A 7,102-nucleotide genomic window follows, 5' to 3' on the forward strand; every position below is an offset into this window, starting at 1 on the left:
TTGCTATTGGTAATGCAATAGGTCTCGCATAAATGTGAGTCCTATTGCATTGCCAATGCTTGTTGGTATTACTCTCATCTGTTTCACGCATTGCTTTAGGGTCACAACATTATCTAACCTATAGATGAGACAATTTCCACGGTTCAGCAATTAGACGAAAGAAAATGTATGCTCTCCGGCTTTCCCTTATTTGCTGCACCAATGTCAGTGCCGACAGAACCCACAAGAGCGCAGCAGAGCTCGAAACAAAATGACTTTGCAGCAATTTATTTTCAAGACAATAAAACTGTCCATCTCTCTGAAGACCCATCATTTCAATGTACACTACAGAATATGAAAATGCTTTATTTCCATACATGTGGGCTAGGTAAAATTCAGCAATCCAACACACTTAAGAACTGATTTCGGACATTTTCAATTGTGCGCCCCAGGGAGTATTATCCTCTTGTTCCGATCACGATATTGCTTCAAGAGGAAAGGTTTATTCATTCGTTGAAAAGAGCGGCTTGCGTTTTTTAAACTGGAAAATAAACATTCGGGATTTAATTTTAAAAAATCTGAGATTTAAGTACTCGAACATTCCTTGCTGAGTACAAACATGTCCCCTACCTCTTCTGGCCCCACCAGTCTCCTGTATCTGACAATCTCTTGGGGCTCCCAGACATTTCCCAACTCTTGGGTAATTTCCGCGTTTCCTGACTTGTGCTTCAGCCGCTTGGTGTTCCTCCCACCGGGACACTGGAGCAGTAAACCCTGGGCCTTGCAGCACACGAGGAACTTCACTTCCATTCAGGGGCGTAGGAGACACTAAAATTCTGGGGGGGACAGGGACATCCTTTTGGACTTTACAGTGACCTTTTACAAATCGGCCATTGTCTGAGAGCCGTACGCTGTGTTAAAAAAATACAATGGCATAGTTTTGTAGTGTAACATTGATAATGGCAGGCATGTAGTCACAGTTTGCAAATATGCTTCAATTATTATTTACATTCATAAAGTAATTAGACCAAATGTGAAAAAACATGTTTTTGTATCTTACACCGTCATGCATCAAGCAAACAAAGGTGGAACGAAAAAAGGAAAAATAAACTGAATGCTCTTTGCGACATTCCTATTCTCAAAATGCAATTGGACTAATATTGAAGTCTCCTGGAGACAGGCTGCATGCACACAGAGCTGTAAGAGCAGATAAATGTCCACTTCCTAAAAGTGGCATATCTTAAATAGTAATGTGCAATCCATCCTTACCAGTAAAAATGATTTATCATTGCCATTCCAAAGTCCTAAAACATGCATCTGCTACTCCTTTCTAACCAGGAACTCCACCTTAAAAGAGTGTATTAAGGAATTCCCAACGTCACATCTACAAGAAGAATAGGCCTCACATTAGTGAAAAATGAATGTAGATGTTTTTCACTACAAGGACATGCAAAACATAAAAGTACATGTCTTACCTTTTAGCAACATAGCACCCTCCTCCATGGGCTACATAGGGCCTACCTTAGGGGTGACGTATGCATAATACAAGGAAGTTTAAGGCTTGGCAAGGGGATTTTAATACCAAGTCAACCTGGCAGTAAAACTACACACACAGGCTCTGCAGTGGCAGGCCTGAGACATGTTTAAAGGGCTACTTGTGTGGGTGACACAATCAGTACTGCAGACCCACTAGTAGCATTTAATTTACAGGCCCTGGGTATATGGTGTAACACTGTACAAGGTATTTACAAGTAAATATAAAAGGCCAATCGTGTATACACCAATGTTCACATTTTTAAGGGACAAGCACATGCACTTTAGCGCTGGTGAGCAGAGGTAAACTCCTCAGGGTCCTAAGGCCAACAAAATTAAACACAAAAAGAGGAGGTAAGCAGGTAAAAGAGTTTGGGGAAAGTCCATCCTAAGGCTGATAGGTCTAACAGTATGGTGTAGGATTCTGTGCGTCTGTTTGAGTATTGAAGTCAGTCGGATCCTTTCTGGAAGTCCCAGGTTTAGCAGGGTACTAGAAGGAGAGCGAGAATAGTTTCTCAAACACTGTAAGTTTATCGCCTGCATTCCTGAGGCTGGAGGGTGGAGAAACCCTCAATGCTTCGCAAAGTGTACAACACAATACAAAAACATTTATTGTCTAATCTATGAGAAGCGCTATTGCAGCTGGATGACATAAGTGTAGAGTGCACTCAAACCACAATATCTTACATAGTAATATAAGACACCCTATAAGATAAATTTGCAATAAGAATTATCCTTGTGTGGGATGTCACAAAAATGAGATTTATAGTGTTTGTGTGGAAAAGAGATGCTTACCAATGTAAAACAGCCTGCTGTGAGAGACACACATGATATTCTCACAGAAGATAGATATAGTTAGATATGCAGAATGAATTGTGTGGCAAAGCTCAGATATGAGGTGTTAGTGATGAACACCAGAAATAATATTTGTTTGTGAAGCTTACACATGAATACAGTGGGTGGAAGGTAACAAATGAGAAGTGAGTGGGATGCAGTAAAGCACAAAAACGTTGTTATATGAGAGGCTTACAAAAACTATACAAATGACCAAACTAGCAAATATGCCTCATGCTAGGATTTTTCTTGCCAACATATTGAGCATTTAATTGATACAATAATTGAAGGTGTGGAGGCCTTGTTTAAGACTATGATGGTTTATTTACAAGAGACATTTGGAGAGTTGGGTATTAACAGTGAAGTCATCTTTGGGGAACAGTAATTGCTACCAAGAAAAAAGGTCAGATGGACAGGGTAACTTGGATATGGATGGGGATGCTCCTGAAGATGAGCCAAACTCTGCTTCTGAGCATATCCAGGAGGAGTCTGGAGGTCCCTTACTGGAGATTTCCGGTCCCCCCAGGGAATAGTTCTAGTGACATAGAGGGAGGCCCTAGAGGTATGACCCCCGTTATTCCTCCTGGGAGGGTACAAAAGGTTCAAGGGAAGTCCAGGTCCTCCTCAGTTAATTCAGCCTCCTCTGCCACTTCAATAGAGACTTGCATCTCTGGCAGGAAGTGGGAAATGTTTTTGAAAGGGAATACCACCTGCTCAAACTTTAGCGAGCCAAGCTCAGAATCAAGAAGGAGTTGGCCCTAGATAAGGACCCTCTAGAAGTGCAGAGGGCTAGGACGAATTTAGTATTATAATCCCATGGTGGCAGGACTAGTGAACCTAGAGTTAGGGAAGATCCCTTTGACACTTGGACTGGAGCAGGATAGTCTCTCCTTACCAGGAGGGTTATGGCATCCATAAGTGGGTTACTGCTTTAGAGAGGCCCTGTAAAGTTCAGAAGATTCCTCAGGGGCAGCTATCCTTTGGCTCTCCTTTGCAAACAAAGGTAGAGAAAAACTCTTGACTGTGAAGGGAGAAAATGCAGCTTTTCAAGGCAAGTGGAGTGCCCCTTAGGTCACCTACTTAGTTGACCTAGGTACTCCAAGAATTCCCCACAGGCTGCATCATGTGAATCACCTGAAAACGTTTATTGATCAGGCTTACATGAGGATGCTCATGGCCTCTGATGAGGGTCAGGAGGAAGAAAGTGACCCTCTCCCTGATCTTTTCTCTCAGGACCCTGTTGATGGATGAGTTGAAGGAGTAGTCTTGGCAGACAGACTCACTGATCAACAGCAAGCTGATTACAGACATGTTCTCAATTAGTTTCCTGGTCTCTTTCTCTGACACCAGTCAAACCACATGGTGTAGCCATGAAGTGGACACAGGCGACAGTCTGCCTCTGAAGAGCACCATTTACAGGCAGCCTGACCATGTCAGAGATTGTATCAGAAAAAAATCCCAAAAGATGCTGGAGCTGGAGGGGGTCATTGAGCCTTCATATAGCCCTTAGCCTAGCCCTGAAGCCATTGTACTAAAAGCTCATATCCAGGATTGATAAGAGAGAGATTAGGTTTTGTGTTGACTATAGAGGTCTCAATGAAGTCACTAGGACTGATGCCTATCCAAATCCCGGGACAGATGAACTGATTAATACTTTGGACTCTGCCAAATGTGTCAGTACATTTGACCTCACTGCTGGTTATTGGCAAATCAGACTTTATGAGGATACCAAATCAAAAATAGCATTTTCAATCCCCAGTGGGCATTATCAATTTACTGTGATGCCTTTTGGTTTGAAAAATGCACCTGACACATTTCAGAGGCTGGTGAATAAAGTCTTAACAGGACTGGAAATCTTAGTGCAGCATATCTAGATGATATATCTGTCTTTAGCTCCACCTGGGAGGATCACCTGGTCTACCTTAGAAATGTACTTGAGGCCCTGCAGAAGGCAGGCCTCACTATGGGGATCACAAAGTGCTGGATAGGGCAAAGTAAAGTTGTGTACTCAGGCCACCTTGTAGTTGGAGGCCAACTTCCAATATTGGAGAGTAAAACTTAGACCACCATGGACTGGGTTGCTCCCACTACTCAGACTCAGGTCAGAGATTTATTGGGCCTGAGTAAGTATGACAGGACGTTTGTTAAGGGCTATGGATCCATAGAAACTCCCCTTAATGATCTCGCCCCCAAAAGAATGCCTAAGAAATTTCAGTGGACAGTTAGCTGTCAGAAGACATTTGATGACCAGAAACAAACCATGTGCTCTGCTCCAAATCAGCAATGTCTGGTGCTAGAAATAAGATCCCATGTAATGGGGGCTCTTTAGGAGACCCCCATGTACTCCCGGTAACAGTTTCTTAGGGTCTGCCAGCAAGCTAGTGCTGCTGCCAACCACAGACATGATTCTGCCCTCCTGCCGCTGAGCTGAGCTTAAACAGGGGAAGGTAGAACAATAGGTTTACTGTCACAGGAATTGTGACTCCCTCCCAGACAGGATTTAGTGTATTGGGCTGGGTTGGGAGTGCCTTCCAGGCATCCATACTGTTATGATGGGCATACTTGAGTCCCTCTTTGCATACTCAAGTTTGAGACAGTTCAGGAACCCTTGTTTCCTGCTCTGGCAAGAAACTGGAGAAAGGCCAAAGGACAGGATCATCCCCTCTGTCCAGCCCCTCCTCTAGGAGGGACCGTGGTGAAGTTCTAACGCATTCTATATGTACCGAAGTTCTCCACTGTGGGAGGGTCCTCATACTCATCGTAGAACAAGAATCACTTCTGAAACCAAGACAACACTCTTCGACCGTCTGGATACTTGAACTTCGTTGGGCTTTGACTGGAACCGAGACTGCATCAAGGAAGAGTCCTGCTGCTCCTGGTCTTGCGGTCAAGTCTCCTGAGTCGTCTGTGTCTGTGCTTCATCCAGGTTCTCCAGAAAGCCTGTAGGCATCAAGTACATCCCTTGCATCTGCAGACACCACAACAAAGCTGACTGTTGTTCTGCAGGCTTCCCAAGGCCCAGCAACACCGGTGGTGGTTCTGCAGCTCCCTCGAGGCCTGACCTGCCTTCTCTGCAATTTTGAGGACACTATCTCTCGTTGGAGTCGCTGGGACTGAACCCCTGTGCACCCTGTCTATTTGCCATTGCCAATGCTTGTTGGCTCTGTATTCCAGAGATCTTTGTGCTACAAGAAGCTCAAGCCTCCAATACCTCATCCGTTGAAGATCAGCATCCTCATTGCCTCCTCTGCAACCTGGGCCACCATCTTTGCTGAGGTGCCTGAGGTCCTATGGGTCCTTTCAAGGGTCTTACTTTGCTGCAGTGGGCTCCCCTGCTTGCCCAGGGCCTGCTCTGATTCTCCTGCTGTTGGTGAGTCCCTTGGACCTTGCTGGTCCCAACGCTTGCATCTTTTTGCTTTCTACGCCAATTGCGGTTACCAAGGCTTGTTGCTGCTCCCGCCAGACACCAGACACCTGGGCACTGACACCTGATGTGGGCCAGCTCGTGCACAGCTCCTGGTCTTCTTCAGCATTGCCTGGTCCTCACAGCTGCAGGGACAAGGTAACTGTCTTCACACCTAAACCTCCAGGCATAGGTGGGCGTTGTGCTTCCATGCCTCCTGGTCACTTCTAAGTGGCATAGACTCTGTCCCCTCTGCTTGCAGATTCTCCTCTTGAAGAGTCTACTCTTGGATTCCACCAAACTCCTTCACAGGCTTCTCCAGAGTCATTTTCAAAGTCTTCTATTGTCGTCTACGGCAGGTTCCGATGTCACTTCACCCTATGCACCTGGCTTTCCTAGTGCAAGTAACCTGATTCCAGGTGGGGTGGGTCTGCAACTTCCAAACTTCCAAAGGGTTTCTTCTGAGTCCTCTGAAATGGGTTCTTCTTCTTTAAAACTGTGACTTCTCCATTGACTTCCATTGGGCATGTGGCTGTGTTCCTACTCTACACACAGTCTCCGGGGGGTCCTGGGTACTTACCTTGGGTGGTTCCTTGTGTCCCCAGCTCCTCTGACTCTTCTGGTTCAAGTCCCATTCTCCTTTGCAGTTTATATTCCACTTTCTTAGGATATCGGTTGGTCTTCCCCTGGAGACCAGTGTATAATTGTGCTACTGACTACATTATTTTGAAGTATTCTTGTGTGTATTATTGATATCTCTGGGTAGGAGTTATGCCAATTTGTTAGTGATTGTGTTGCATAATAAATAGACCTATTTTTATAAACACTGTGTAGGTTTTTTTTCATCTACTCTTTACACTCCTTCAAGATAAGCCTGAAGGTTGCTCTACACAGCTACCACTTTGAGAGCTTTCTATGGTTATCAAAGACCACTAAAATCACCATAAGGATTATCTGGATAAGTGCAAGGTCATCACTCCTGAGCGTTCACTATATAATAAACCAGCCTCCTACAACCACCAACACTAACTCTCCATTGTACTTTACCCACCAGGATACAAGTCCTTAAAAAAGAAGTGGGGCACTAACCAAGTTAGGCAGTATGTAAGTGACATCACAGCATGTGACATCACAACCCACAACCTCACAGGAAGTGCTATCACAAAAAATGACATCAGATTTTAAGACCTCATATATGTTAAGGAGGTCCGACATGAGTACATTTGAGCATATTATAATATTTAATAAATTAGATCTTGCGTCGGAGTTTTACCAAAAAAGTGTTGCAACCCCAGCGCAAGATCTAGGCCTCAGATTACAGAGTTATTTATTAAAACTCTGCCAGAAAGAAAT

The sequence above is a fragment of the Lissotriton vulgaris genome, chromosome 1_1 (genome assembly GCF_964263255.1).
Source record: "Lissotriton vulgaris chromosome 1_1, aLisVul1.2, whole genome shotgun sequence".
NCBI classification, from domain to species: Eukaryota; Metazoa; Chordata; class Amphibia; order Caudata; family Salamandridae; genus Lissotriton; species Lissotriton vulgaris.